Source organism: Pleurodeles waltl, chromosome 7 (assembly GCF_031143425.1).
Source record: "Pleurodeles waltl isolate 20211129_DDA chromosome 7, aPleWal1.hap1.20221129, whole genome shotgun sequence".
Classification (NCBI taxonomy): Eukaryota; Metazoa; Chordata; class Amphibia; order Caudata; family Salamandridae; genus Pleurodeles; species Pleurodeles waltl.
In genome coordinates, this window is record NC_090446.1 from 1,089,644,826 (window position 1) to 1,089,659,752 (window position 14,927).

Genomic DNA, 14,927 nt, shown 5'->3' on the forward strand with positions numbered 1-14,927 from the left:
CAGGAGCCTGCCCAGTTGTAGATGCCAACTAAAAATATTGGGTTTGGAGTACCTCAGAGCCTGACCAACAAGGGACCTACCCTACCAAGTTCACCCTGGCCTTGGGGAACCCACAGCCCACATTCCCCACCCTGAAACCTCGTAAAGCGAGCAGAGTCAGCTTAATGACACTGTACTCACCCCGTTGTGGCTGCAGTGATGGCCACAAGCGCCCATCCAACTCCGGATATGCCACCGCCAGGATCCGGAACATCGGGGGCGTCATGGTGTGACAGGCACCCCTTTCATGTTGGAAGGCCAGCCCCAGCTGGGCCTCCACCGTCTTCTTGCTCCAGCGGTGCAGGTTGCACTCTTGCGGCAGTGGGTGATCCGTCTATGATAGACCCCCAGGGTCCGCACTTCCTTGGCGATGGCATGCAAAATACCCTTCTTCTGGTGGGCGCTGACCTATAGGAAAGGTACAGGAGGAAAGGAAATTACCCACCCGTCCAGACCATCATAGTCATTGCCCACCAGTTCCCACCCATGCCCTGATGCACATACACACACAATCCTCACAAGCAGGCCTTAGCCCCCCCCACATGTATCTTCCATCCACACCACTCCAAACAGGCATTGCCCACACATCATGCTCACAGTGTACTCACCTGTTTGTCTGGAGTACCGTAGAGTAGCGTGTACTGGGGAGGACCCCATCCACCAGTTTGTCCAACTCCTCCGATGTGAAAGCAGGGGCCCTTTCCCCAGACACTTAAACCATTGTTGCTTCCAGATTCAGGTCACAGCAGCTCTTGCAGTGTAGGTCCTCTCCTGTTGAAGGTCAGGTATCAAGTGAGTGAACAGATAGACAATGGCGGTGACGTCTGCGGTGGTGCGTACTGTCACCACCGGCGTACATCGTCATTGGCTCCAGGAACCCATAGGGCCCAATGATAACCAATGCTGAATTGCCAGGGTCTTTGACCGCCTACTGTGATGCTGAACAATGCCAGCACAGTTACCTCATTTCCCCTTGTCCCTCTTCACAAGTCAGGCAGCCACCATTTCACCATTTCAGGGGGGCACATGGCATGGCACCTAACTGCATCACAGCACAATTTGGCAGATATGCAAACAAACTACGCCACACACAGATTTACTCACATTACTGCAAAAACACTTGTGCAACCTATGTGGTATATGACCCTCTGCTCACCATTCTCCTCCATAAGGCACATCCTATGGGGCAGATGATGAGATGGCGTTATCCTCCTGTGTACAGACCCCTGGTGGACCTGTCAACAATGGAAGACAGACACATCATTATCACCTACAGACTTGATCGTGCCACAATCCAAGACCTGTGTGCCCAATTGGAGCCAGACCTGATGTCAGCTATCCGCCATCCCACAGGTATCCCCCCTCTAGTGCAGGTTCTGTCAGTGCTCCATTTCCTGGCAAGTAGCTCCTTTCAAACTACAGTGGCCATGGCAACTGGGCTGTCTCAGACAATGTTTTCTAACGTTTTGACCAGAGTGTTGTCTGCCCTGCTGAAACACATGTGCAGCTATTTTGTGTTTCCCCAGGTGGAGGATTTACCCACAGTGAAAGCTGACTTCTATGCCCTGGGACATATCCCCAAAATCATTGCTGCCATTGATGGTACACATGTGGCATTTGTCCCCCCCCTGCAGAAATGAACAAGTGTACAGGACTAGAAAAAGCTACCATTCAATGAATGTGCAGATGGTGTGTTTGGCGGACCAGTACATCTCTCATGTGAATGCCAAGTATCCTGGCTCTGTGCATGATGCCTACATTTTGAGGAATAGCAGTATCCGTTATGTGATGGGCCAACTCCAGAGGCACTGTGTGTGGCTAACAGGTGAGCCCTGGTCCCCACACAGTATGAGTAGGTGTCTGGGTATGGGGTAGTCCCTAAGGGTTAGTGTATGTCTAACAGTTATCCCTCGGCATTTGCAGGTGACTCTGGTTACCCAACCTCTCATGGCTACTGACCCCAGCGAAGAATGCCAGGAGAAGGGCAGAGGAACGCTACAATGAGGCACATGGGTGAACTAGGTGGATTATTGAGAGGATGTTCGGCCTCCTGAAGGCCGGATTCCGGTGCCTCCATCTAACAGGTGGCTCCCTATACTACTCACCGAAGAAGGTGTGCCAGATAATTGTGGCATGCTGCATGTTGCACAGCCTGGCATTGGGAACCCAGGTGCCTTTTCTGCAGGAGGATGGGCCTGATGATGTTCTTGTGGCAGCGGTGAAGCCTGTGGACAGTGAGGAAGAGGAGGCAGAGGAAGAAGATATTGACAACCAAATGAACATCATCATGCAGTACTTCCAGTGACACACAGGTAAGAGACTAACTGCTCCTCACATTTCAGAATACTGTAGGGCATTGTATAAGTCAGCCTCTTCACCTCTGTCTATGGACACTGACAGTTCACTTCGGCTTTCAATTTTGCAGATCTGGGTACCTCATTCTGCCTTCTGCTATATGCACAGCTGCCTAATAACTGTCATACATTGGTATGAGCAAACGAACATTTACATTGATATTTGTTGGTGATGTTGTAATAATATGTTTGTGAAAGATCAGACTGACTCCAGATTGCTTTTTGATTCAAGGTTGTTTATTTAGGGTCTAATGTGACTAGGGTTATGTGGAAGGAGCTGGGGTGATGGTGGAGGAATGTCCATGGTACAGTCTAGTCTCTTGGTATCACAGGTGCATTGTCCAATGGAGCATAGGAAGGGGAGTAATGGCAGTTCAAGGTGGACAAGGTGACATCGTGGGACAGATGGGTGACAATCAGGAGGGTCCTATTTCCTGGTGGGGGACTTGGCAATGTTCTCTGTCTTCTTCCTGGATCGCAGGGCCCGTTTGCGGGGTGGTTCTCTATCTGCAGGGGGTGGGTTGCTGGTGGGCTGTTGTTCCTGTGGCGGGGCCTCCTGTCCACTAGGGCCGGCGTAGGTGGAGGGCTGTTGCTCGATTTGGCTAGTGTCAGGGGCCCTTTGTTGTGCCACTGCCTCCCTCATGGTCTTGCCTATGACAGCCAGCACCCCTTTAATGGTGACCAGGAATGTGTATATGTTGGTGAGGTCCTCCCTGATCCCTATGTAGTGTCCCTCCTGCAGCCGATGGGTCTCCTGAAACTTGGCCAGTACCATGCCCATGGTCTCCTCGGAATTGTGGTATGCTCCCATGATGTTTGATAGTGCCTCGTGGAGGGTCGGTTCCCTGGGCTTGTCCTCCCCCTGTCGCACAGCAGTCCTCCCAGCTTCCCTGTTGTCCTATGCCTCTGTCCCCTGAACCGTGTGTCCACTGCCACTGACCCCAGGTCCCTGATCATCCTGTGTTTGTGGGGTTGCCTGGGGTCCCTGTAGTGGTGGACACACTGCTAATTGACATGCCCTGGGGACAGTGGAATGGGCCTGCTGGGTGGATGCTGTGGTGGTGTTTCCTGAGGAGGGACAATCTGTGGTGGCTTGGGACTGTGGCAGGGAACCGACTGTCCAGAGGTCCTAGATGGGCCATGCTGGTAATCTTGATCCAGGCGTGCAGAAATGCTGTTGTCAATGTGGGCCTCTTCTGTGGGGGGACTGGATATGGCTGGCACCTCCTGTCCAGTGACGTTGGGTAGGGGTCCTGTGGGGGTGTAAATGTATTGTTACTTTATCTGTGTGTGCCATCTTGAGTAATGGGTGTGTTTCGTCTCCTGCTTGCACTCTCGCCTGGGCCCTTGTGTGAGTGGTGATTGTGTGCCCTGGGTGAGTCTCGATTGGGCATGATTTGGCAATGGGTGTCCATGCATGTCTGTGATGGGTGTCCATGCATTGTTGTTGCATGCAGGGCCTGGTTGTGGGAGTGATGGGGCGTGATGGTGGGGTGTGTGGGAGATGGTTGAGTCATGGGAGTGAGGGTGATGGTGGGGTGGGGGTATGTGATGGCATGCAGGTAGGGGGGTGAGAATAGTATAGAGTTGACTTACCAGAGTCCAGTCCTCCTGCTACTCCTGCGAGGCCCTCAAGATGCATTTTTGCAAAGACTTGCTCCTCCCATGTTGTTAGTTGTGGGGAGGAGGTGGGGTCTACCGCCAGTCCTCTGTACGGCTACCTGGTGTCTTGCAACCACGGAACGCACCTTCCCCCGTAGGTCATTCCACCTCTTCCTGATGTCATCCCTTGTTCTGGGATGCTGTCCCACTGCGTTGACCCTGTCAACAATTCTCTGCCATTGCTCCTTCTTCCTTGCAATGAATGTGTGCTGCACCTGTGATCCAAATAACTGTGGCTCTACCTGGATGATTTCCTCCACCATGACCCTGAGCTCCTCCTCAGAAAACCTGGGGTGTCTTTGAGGTGCGATGATGTTGTGTGAGTGATGTGTGAGGTGATGGTTGATGTGATGTGTGGGGTGATGTGTTGGAATGTGTGGTGTGATGTGCGTGGGGGGTGTATGAGTGATGGTGTTCTGTGCCTCTGGATGCTGGTGTGGTCTTTGCTTTTCTCTCTCTCTGCTTCTTTGAAATTTTTCATTGTAAGGGGTTGTGGGTAATGTGGGTGTGTGTTTTATAGTGGTGTGGGTGTGGTGTGTGTATGTGTGTCAGCTGTGTTTATTTTGAATTGTCCAATCTGGTGTTGTTTTGTAAGTATGGGTGTATTTTGAGCGCAGAGGTGTGTACCGCCAATGGATTACTGCAGTTGAATGTCCGTCGCATTGATTTGTGAGTCGTGATATTGTGGGCGTATTCCTGTTGGCATAACGGTGTGGGTTTTGCTATCGGCAGTTTATCACTGACCTTTGGTGTCACGGACTTGTGTGGGTGTCTGTATAGTGGTTCTCAGTGTCGGCCATAATACCTGTTGCGGATTTCCGCCGCAGACACCGCATGTTGGCGGCCGTCGGCAGGGCGGTCAGCGGGATTTACCACCAGGGTTGTAATGATGGCCTAAGTCTGGTCTCTGTTAGTTCCCTTTGGCTTTCATTCACTTACTCTGTTCCTATTTCAGTGCTTTGATGCTTCGTCCGGAATGCGCTTTATAAATATTCAATACATACATACATGCATACAAACATACATACCTTTATGCGGTGTGTAGGTGCAATTGCTGGATCATCGTGGAATGTGTATTTCTACAAGTCCCACCGCCTACCGTTGTCTGACTGGGACTTTGTTACTAGAGGGGGAGAGAACATGCGGGGGGCATGGCCGGGCATAGGGGAGGAGATCGCCCATGGGTCCATGCTGAGAATGAGGCCATCACCAGTTGTGCATTTCTGAGGGAGCAATCTGAGGGCTAGCAATCATCTGTGCTTGGCTCATGCCTTCCCTTCTGAGCTGTCATCTATTGCCATGTCTATAGTCTCCTAAGCGTCTGCCACCTCAGTCCACATGGATGCTACTGGTCAGCGACTCAGACCTCTCATCTCCTCTCTTAAGCGCCCTTTCCTCTGCCTTCAGCCAGTGTGTCACATCTGCTATCCATGTCTCTAGCCTAGATCCCTTTTTTTTCCCAAGCCATCGGCCACTTTCCTAGGTGTTAACACCAATGCCAGGCCCACAAACCTGTTCCCCAATTATTTGGACGACGGCTTACCGAAAAGCCCCAATAAACATATAGCCAGTTCATTATCTAGTTGTCTGCTCAGGTCTTTATTGAGACTTGTTAGGACCTTCCCCCAATAGTCCCTTGGGCATTCCCAAGTGATGTGTCAGAGGTCAGCATCAGGTAAGTGGCATCAGGGTCAGGTCCCGGTTGTCACTCCATATAATAGGTTAGTTCTGTGTGGTAGGTCCTGTGGACATAGTTGTATTGTATATACTTCAGGTGTATGTTTCTTGAAACCTTATGTGCATGTGCTAACTTTCTATCTGATTCTGTGTCTGTTATGTTTCTGCCTATGTCTGTATCCCATCTGAGTGTCGGGTTGTCCAGTGATTTTTCAACCATCCTGTACAGTGCCCTGTAGATCTATGTAATCAGGTGTGATCCCCCACCAACTGCTGTAGTCGCAGTGAGCTCCTCAGTGTTGTCACCCCATAGATCCTTCAGGGTGTGCATAACTGCTTCATAATGTAAAAATTGGCCAGCATGTTGTCACGCCGCGGTCGCGAGCACGTGCCGCCGGAGCGCAACACTCTGGGGCCAAGGCGGGCCGTGGTCGGGCCGCGGGGGAAGCCGCGGCTCGGGTCAAGGGTCGCGGCACTCGCCGTGCTCCTTTTCTCCGGCCGCGGATTCCTGGATGCACGCGGCAGGGCCAGAGGACCCTAACTGGGTCACGGTCCTTGCCGCGAGTACAGCACTTGCCGCGCTTGGCGCACACATAAATTAAACATTGGAATTCTTGGTATCCACTCCTTCCACCACTTACCGGTCACAACAGGCAAAAGCCAGATGCCTGCACATGGTGGTGTTTTATGCATGCCTTTCCCTTTCCCAGCATGCTGCTCACTTCCTCTCTTCCCAGCATGCATTGTTTCTCTTTGTTTGGACGCATGTTCTTTATTCATTGTTATAATCTCTTCCCCAATCCAAGATAGTGGTGTTTCTACTTCCTGTTTTCTACTTCCTGTCTAGGGGTATATAAGGGGAATTCAGCTTCTTGCTCATTGCGTTGCAAAACTCCATTGGTGGTAGTCACGCTCCGGCTGGTTTCCTCTTGTGGATCCAGTTATTCCTGACCTGTCTTCGTCTCCAGTTTTCCTGTACTCTCGGATCTTCAGTTCTAACGTCCTTGTGTCCTCCTTCTGTTTCAGGGAGTTCCTGTTGGAGGTTTTTTACCCTTTTGGGGTTTTTCCTCTGGGACTCCTTCTGGATGGCACGGACTGTAGTGGCTTGCTATTGTCAAACAGCACCGTGGCTACCGGAAGGGGTCGCCCCTACCTCGGCCAGAGCAGAACCTGCCGGAATCGGGGTCGTTCCCCAACTCTCATCAACTTCGACGGTAAGCCCAGTGAAAACCATGACACTTGTAGGCTCTTCTGTTCCATTAAGTCCCCGAATTATACTAGCATTCCCCTTTAGTAACAAATCCCCACAGTTGTGATCCCCACCTCTGTTCAAGGTGCTAGTTGTCCCGAGGTGAAGGAGGAACTGGGTTTGCCTTGCAGCAGTCCTTTCAGAGGGAGAGCCGGGGCATAAGGGTTGGTGGTGTCTGTTCTTCCAAGGGCCCTGTGCCATGCAGCCACGGTAGTGGACATCAATATATTTGGTTTGGGGGTATATGCCTCCAATGGAGCATTCAGGTCAGCAACTCCTCCCCCTTTTCAGAGTCTCAGTCTAAGATGGTCGTTTAGGGGTCCAACCTGTTCAACCATTGTGCCGGCCATTGAAGTTGGGCTTCCAATTAATATGATTTAAAGTCGGGGACTCCGAGCACTCCTTTTTCAGGGGATATGCGGAGGGACCCTAGTGACACCCACTGTTGTCCCCCATCCCACACCAGCACTCGTAATAACCTGTCTAGGGTATGGAACCACAATGTCGGGATGTGCACCGGCAGATTGGTGAAATAGTAAAGGAGTATGGAGAACATTATCATTTTGAAATGTGTGACCCTGGCCATGATGGGCAGTTGCAACGAGCGCCAAAAGACTACCGCTGCCTTCAATGCTCTGTTCACTTCAACCATGTTGCCCTCTCTAAAGTCTCTTAAGTCGTGGTATATCTGAATACCCAGGTACTTGAATGTGCCTGGGGCCCAGTAGATATCTGCCGGGCACGAAACTGGATGCGCCACCTCTATGTGCATAGGACACACGCATGTCTTTCTTCTATTGAGCTCTAGGCCTAACTGTCTACCAAAGTCCTCCAGCATTCAAGCACCCAGGGTAGCACTGCGCTCCCGTTCCTTACATATATAAGGAGGTCATCTGTATAGAGGGAGATGATGTGTGGAGTCCTTCCTCTAACTACCCCCAGTCCTCACCCCTGACTCTGAAGCTCTCTGCTAATGGTTCAATGGCTATAGCTATATATAGGATGAGAGTGGGCCGGCCTGTCTGGTCCCCCTATAGATATTGCAGCTGCTGGATATCGTACAGCCAGTCTCAACCCTTGCTATGAGGTGTGTAGAAAGTAGATTAACCCATCTACCCTAGTTTGGTCCTAATCCCATTTGTAGCATCACAGCTTCCAGGTAATCCCATTTTACTGTGTTGAAGGCATTTTCTGAATCCACCAATATTGTCATTGCTTTTGGGTCGGGTGGGTTCTGCTCATTGTATAGTAACGTGTATAACCGCCTTAGATTGTGTGATGTGTTCCGTGCCAGGATAAAAACATTCTGGTCTTCATGAATGAGGTGCTGCATCTGCGGTAGCAGTCTAGTCACAAGCACTTTGCTGAGCACTTTAAAATCAGTGTTCAGCATTGAGAGTGGGCGGAAATCAACTACTAGTGCCTCATCTCGTTTCCTCTTAGGAAGGGATATTACCAAGGCCTCCCTAGTGGAAGGTGGCAATTCTCCCTTCTCATATGCCTCCGTGTACATATCCACAAGGCGTGGTGCATGGGTTTCTGCAAACATTTGATAAAATTATGCGGGGAGCCTATCCGTTCTGGGGGTTTTCCCTGTTGCCAGGGCCTTAATAGCAGTTTCCACTTCTTGGGTGTCTAGCGGTAGTCCTATGTGCTCACCCTCTGGTGCTGGGAGTGTTCTCAAATGCAGACTCACTAGGGAGTTACGGAGTACATCCCCCTCTGTAGGTGGTTGTTTGCTATAAAGGGCCATGTAAGATTGGAACGCCTCATTAATATGTGTTGGTGTGTGTAGTGAGGCAATGCCCCCTTGCCTGCAAGTGTGTGATCTGTGTGCCCCTGCTATCCGGCTTAATCAACCAGGCCAGTATCTCCCTGCCTTCCCCTCCTCCTTGTGTATCTTGTTCATGTATGCTTTGTAGTCATGACATTGAAGTCATTCTAATGCCAAACTGTGAGCCTCCTTTTTTTCCAAAAGTTGTTGGGGGGCTTCTGTGTTAGTTCCCACCTGCGTAGGGTAGTCCCTATGCCGAGGATGTCAGTTTCTAGCTCCCTCCAAATCCCCACTGTTTGTCCCAGACAATGCCCCCTGACCACTACTTTCAAAGGCTCCCATTCCATTCCTTTTGTAGAGGACGTCGCTGAGTTAAGTGCAATAAAGTCTGTCAGTATGGCTGACAAGGAGATACAGAAGGCTTCCTCTTCCATGGTTCTAGGATACAGGTGCCACGTCAGATTCGGTGGGGGTTTCACCAGTAGCTGTATTCTCAGTATTAAGGGGCTATGGTCAGACTCCGTGTGGCCCAGGTACTCCGACTTCACCAAGGTGCCGGTGAGGCCCACTGAATGGATCATACGGTCATTCCTAGTGTGTATTTGATAAATCAGGGAGGGAGTAGTGCAATTTTTCCCTGCAAGAGGGGTGTAGGTTCTGCCAAATGTGTCTCATGTCCCACTTCGTTCTCCACTTTGTCAGTCCCTTTGCAGCGCTGTGTGATGTTGTCCCCCTCATTGGAGGGGTGGAGCGGTCCTAGTCTGTGTCAGGGATGCTATTGAAGTCCCCCCAGGAGAGTGGGACCATCCGGGTATCTCGCCATCTGGGTGGACAGGGCATGCAGGTAGGCAATCTGGCCCTGATTAGGGGTGTATACACTCCCCAACACTATTAGTCATCCATGTTGGAGGCCCTCTACCAGTACGTAGCGGCCCTCCTTGTCGATGTCTAATGAGGTAGCCTTAAAGGGTACACCTGCCTGCACCCCGACCAGTGCCCTGCATGCTTACGCAGAATACGTGGTTGTATACAATTGCTCCTGCCATCGTTTATGCAGACGGTCAGCCTCTACTTTAGTGAGGTGGGATTCCTGTAGCATAGCTATGTGAACACCCCTCCTCTTCATGTATGTCAGTATTTTGTGGCTATCAACATAGTGCTCATCCCCATATGTTCCAGGTCATCAGTCTGAGGTGAGTGTTGGTGTTTGCAATAAGGCTGTTATATCTTTAATCTTGGATCCCCTACCGTCCCCCGTCCCCTCCGCATCCTCAACCCCACACATCCACCATATATTTGGGCATCGATAATAACAACATAATTCCAGCCCCAACTCCCCATCCCCAAGGTAGTGTGGCAACGGCCAACCGCCCAAACCTGTAATGTCAACTTGTGGCAATCCATCAACACCCTGTGGGAACATCCAAGGGAGGGGAGTCAGCCATGCAACCTTTTTAGTTCATTGATTTTTGACAGTGTTCGGACTGGCCCTGGACATAAGTGGGATTCCGCTTCCAGTCTAGGTGAACCCTGCAATATTGGTGGGGTGCCACCATTTAAAGGATGTCCTCTGCTGTTGGAGATGTCACATGCAGGACGTCTTCTTGCTTGCTGGCTGCCGACTCCAGGTCTGATACGCCTTCTGCCTCCGGAGCGTCAGAGTGGGTATTCCTATCTTTATCAGATGTAGGAGACTCAGTCATGTATGCCACGGCCCTGATTGCCACTCCTTTTTTACCTGGCTTGCTTGTGCTTGTGTTGGCCTCACCACTCCCTCTTTACGGTTTTCATCTCTGGAGCATCGTCTCTTTCTCTGGAGTCTACAGGTGGTGGGCTCATTCGTTCTCTGGTCCTCTCTCCCATTTTCATATTTTTCAAGCCACGTCCATGCCTCTTCAGGCAGAAATGCGTGCAATCATTACACATTATCTTTAATTTTGGGGGAAATAACAGGGCATATTTGATACCTTCCGTTCTTAAGGACCTCTTCACCTCCATGTAAGACACCCTTTTTGCTTGCACTGCTGGTGTGTAACTAGGGAACATATTGACACTGCTGTTCTGTACCTCAAAGGGGCCTGCTTGGTGTGATCTGTGTAGTAATATGCCCGATCGTTATAGTGCAATAACTCGGCCACGACCGGGTCTTACAGGGTTGTGGGGCCACCCCAGGACTCTCTGCTCTCTTTCTATTGCGAAGAGTGGCATGAGTTGCAGTCTGCCCATAAGCAATTTCATCCAGGGCTCCAGGTTGGCCACCATGTCTGTGCACTCGATCCCCTCCAGGAGCCCCATGACCCTCACAATATTGCATTGGCTGTGGCCATCCACATCTTCCGCCTGGTGCTCCAGCCTGTCTGTAAGGTGGGTCAGTTGGGACTGTTGTACATTATGCATTATGCATAGTGCTCAGGTCGTTTAGGTGTTCCTCTGCAATTTTTGGTGGTCAGTTCTTAGGAAGCATAATTCCAACAACACCTTCCTGATCTCCTGCCGGGGGTTATTCTTAGAGTCTTCAATCGTCTCCAATATCTTCTGCAGGGTGTTGTGCATTGGGTCTGCTTGGGTGGCCGTCCGTGGCATCTGCATTCCATTTCTTTGTTCGTTATCTGGGCTAACCGCCCATGATCCCTGTGGTTTAGGGCGTTGCTTCACTTTAAGGAACTCCTTCCAGAGTTTGACAGTTCCCTGGTTATTACCTATTTCATGAGCTAGGTGGGACCTCTTGTCGCCAATGTTGGTTCCTCCCGCTGACTCTGGAGGTTCTCAGTTTCCCAGCTAGTTGTTCAGGTCTCTTGCAGCCTTGAGCCTCTGGTGTAGCTCCGGGCACTCTGCCCTCGTGGCTTCACAGCCATCCTCAGCCAGTTCTCGCCTCCTTTCACTTCCAGGCTCACTATCAAGTTGGTGAACCTTACTCAGTGGGTGATCCTCCCGACCCCTAGTCTCTGCAGGTTCCTTGGTGGAGGGATCTCTGATTCAGTCTAGTGCATACAGGGCCTGATGCCCTGTTTCGTATCTCCTGTGGCTTCTTCTCAGTAGTCTCTGGGTGTGCCTCAACAGGTTTGGCTTCCCTCTTTTTTTTGGGTCCCCTCTCTGGGAGTGCAGCAGCACCTAGCACTGTCCCCCACAACGGCACCACGACCTGCTGCCTACATCAAGTGGGTGTGCCCACCCATGCCTGCTCTTACCTCTGTGGTAAGGTGTCTTTTCACCACCATGAGTATGAGACTGCCTGTGGTGCCTCGCCCACTGCGCACCGACCCCCACAGGCTCCCGCTGCCGCTCACCAATGGCCTCTTGTCTCCGCACCTACAACCCCTGCGGTTCCTTTCATCTCATCATGCCGGCATCACCCACTTCCACCATTATTCCCCAGGGGCCAAGTGTTTCTGTGCATCTTTTGTGGGTTTTAGGCATTCTGGCACATCCCCCCGTGCCTGTCCTTCAGTGCTGTTCTGTTCTGCTGTGCGGTCATCATCTTGTGCAGTGCCGTAACAGCCTTTTTTTTCTCCCCCTTTTCTTTATGGCCGCCGTGCGCTCGGCATGGGGGTAGGGAGTCACCGCCAGCCCTCCTCATCTATCCAGGTCCCCTCAGTCAGCAGATTGGTCTTTGCAGTGTGGTGCCGGGCATGGCACCAGGAGTCACGGCTCACCAGGTCTGCCAAGCGCCCGCCGTCTTGTGCGGTGCTCTAAGGGCTGAGAGCCTTTTCACCTTTGGGTTTGGAACACCACCCCACCAGGCTGTCAGTGCTCCCCCTGTGGTGCAGCGCCATGCACGTCTCTGCTATTCACAGGATATTTATCAGGCCAGTCCGGAGCAGCTCTATTACACTTCCGCCATCTTCGGCGGTTATCTCTTCTTCCCCCGTACCTATTCTTCTTTATGCAGTCTTGATGGCAAGGGCAGCCCACGGTTTGCAAAGTCTGCTGAACACCTTTGAGTACTTTATGGGGGAACTGGATTTATCTGTGAACCTCTCATACCTTACGGTGCCAAAGTCAATTAGAACTAAGACCTTTTATTTTTACTCATCTGTTGACAAAAGTCCAGGGCTTTTCTTACTTGGGGTTCTGCTTGACAACAAGCTGAGCCAGAACCCACTGGTAGTGAACAAAGGATAGGACTTTAGCAAGACCATAGGTGCCATCTTTAGTTTTGCCACAAGATTAGGTAGCAGATCACTTAAGGCCCTAATAAATATTTACCAGGCTAAGTGTGTGTCAAAAGTACTGTATGGGTGTGGCCTTGGGGCTGCAGGGCCATCAAGGATTTAAGGACGGAAGAAAATTTGTTTCTCAGGCATGTCCTTTGTGTCACACAAAGCACCTCTTCATTTAATATGCAAGAGGAGCTTTTTGTTAAATACATCAGTGACTTGATAGCTGTTCGTCTTTTATTGTCCTGGGTCAGGACCTGGTCTAGGGAAGAACTTGACTTTAATCGCCTAATTCCGAGGGACTGCATTGAATGGCATATTTAAAATACTGTGGCTTAAATACGTCAGGGATGCTCTTTCTTCTTTAGGACACCCAAGTTATTTTCAAAGCCAGAGGGTGTTGGAAGAAGGGACTACAAATGGGTAAAGGAGTGGATTATGGCCAGGGCAAGGGTGGTCAGGGAAGGAGCAGAATTGTTGAAACCCCAAGTCACAAACTATGTTTTTGTCACCATCACCATGGGTATGGAGTCTCATTTATCAGTAATAAAAAACTATAGGGACAGATTCCTGCTTGTGAGATTCAGACTCAACCGCCTTCACTTGACCGTTGCCTCTCCCTGAGGTTGTTATGATATGTGCAGTTTGGGCTGCTGTGGCTGCGACAACAAGTCTATGCAGATCCCTCTACATCTGATAATGGTCTGTGAATTTTATAGTGAACGTAGAAGTTCTTTTTATGCACCATTATTTAAAGGGAGAGGCTTTTTACAAGTTCATCCTTCCCTTTTATATTAACAAATGTTACTCGAAGCGCTGGTTTTAATAAATGTTGTGCATTTTGTAAGAGTAATGTATAATATGTTTTGCAGGATGATTCACTCTGGTTTTTTATTCAATGAGAAGTCAGCATAAATAATGCTGATTTCAATTTTTAATTTATGTATGATTTATCTTTGTGCTTTTATGGTTTTGCAATAGAAACCGAATGAAGACATTTGAATTGAATTGTCTTCTAAGCAAATGTAAGAGTTTTTGTTGCACAAAGGTATAACTCATAGGAAGACAGCTCTTTATTATCACAAAAGGATGATGGATGGAGTGCTGAACAATGCAAACATTCACCCCCAGTCACAGATCTGGGTTTAATCCATCGTTCTTTTGCTCACCATGCCACCCCAGTTTGGACCAAGCCATATGCATATCAGTCTTGACCCTGTTCCTCATGGGAACAGTCCAGCCCGAACTGCCAGACCAGGTCCTCCCTGGACCTGAAACAAGTATCCTGGGATGGGTTTCAGGGTATCACCCTTCATCAGCCAGGCTAGCTTGAATCCAGGGCACACCGAGCAAGGGACCCACGTCTGGGCATACCCTTCCCACTTAGGGCAACATTAGCAACATAAAAGGATGATGGACGGAGTGCTGAACAATGCAAACACTCACCCCAGTCACAAATCTGGGTTTAATCCATTGTTCTTTTACTCCCCATGCCACCCCAGTTTGGACCAAGCCATACGCAAATCAGTCTTGACCCTGTTCCTCATGGGAACAGTCCAGCCCGAACTGCCAGGCCTGGTCCTCTCTGGACTCGAAACAAGCATCCTGGGACCAGTTTCAGGGTATCACCCTTCATCAACCAGGCTAGCTTGAATCCAGTGGCACAGTGAGCTTTGAGATGTAGCTCTCTAACATCCCCAGGCAAACAATATGATAGGGATATTTAACACAGTCTGGGGGGCAACTGTCCAACTAACTGTTGCTGCTGGCAAGTATTGGATGAAAGAAGTGAAGGAAAAGGTGAGGATGTTTAGGTTGATGCCACACTCCACAACGGGAAGATCTCCATTAGAGCTGTTTATGAGTAGGAAAGCCAACTGCTTGGTGTGTCCAAGTTCGGTAAGTAAAAGAATGGCATTTTCAGGTCAGCAAATTTTGGAAGAGGAAGTGGTGTACAATGACTGATGTATGATGTTTAAAAAAAGCTTGAATTCGGTGATCGGAAAAAATGTAAA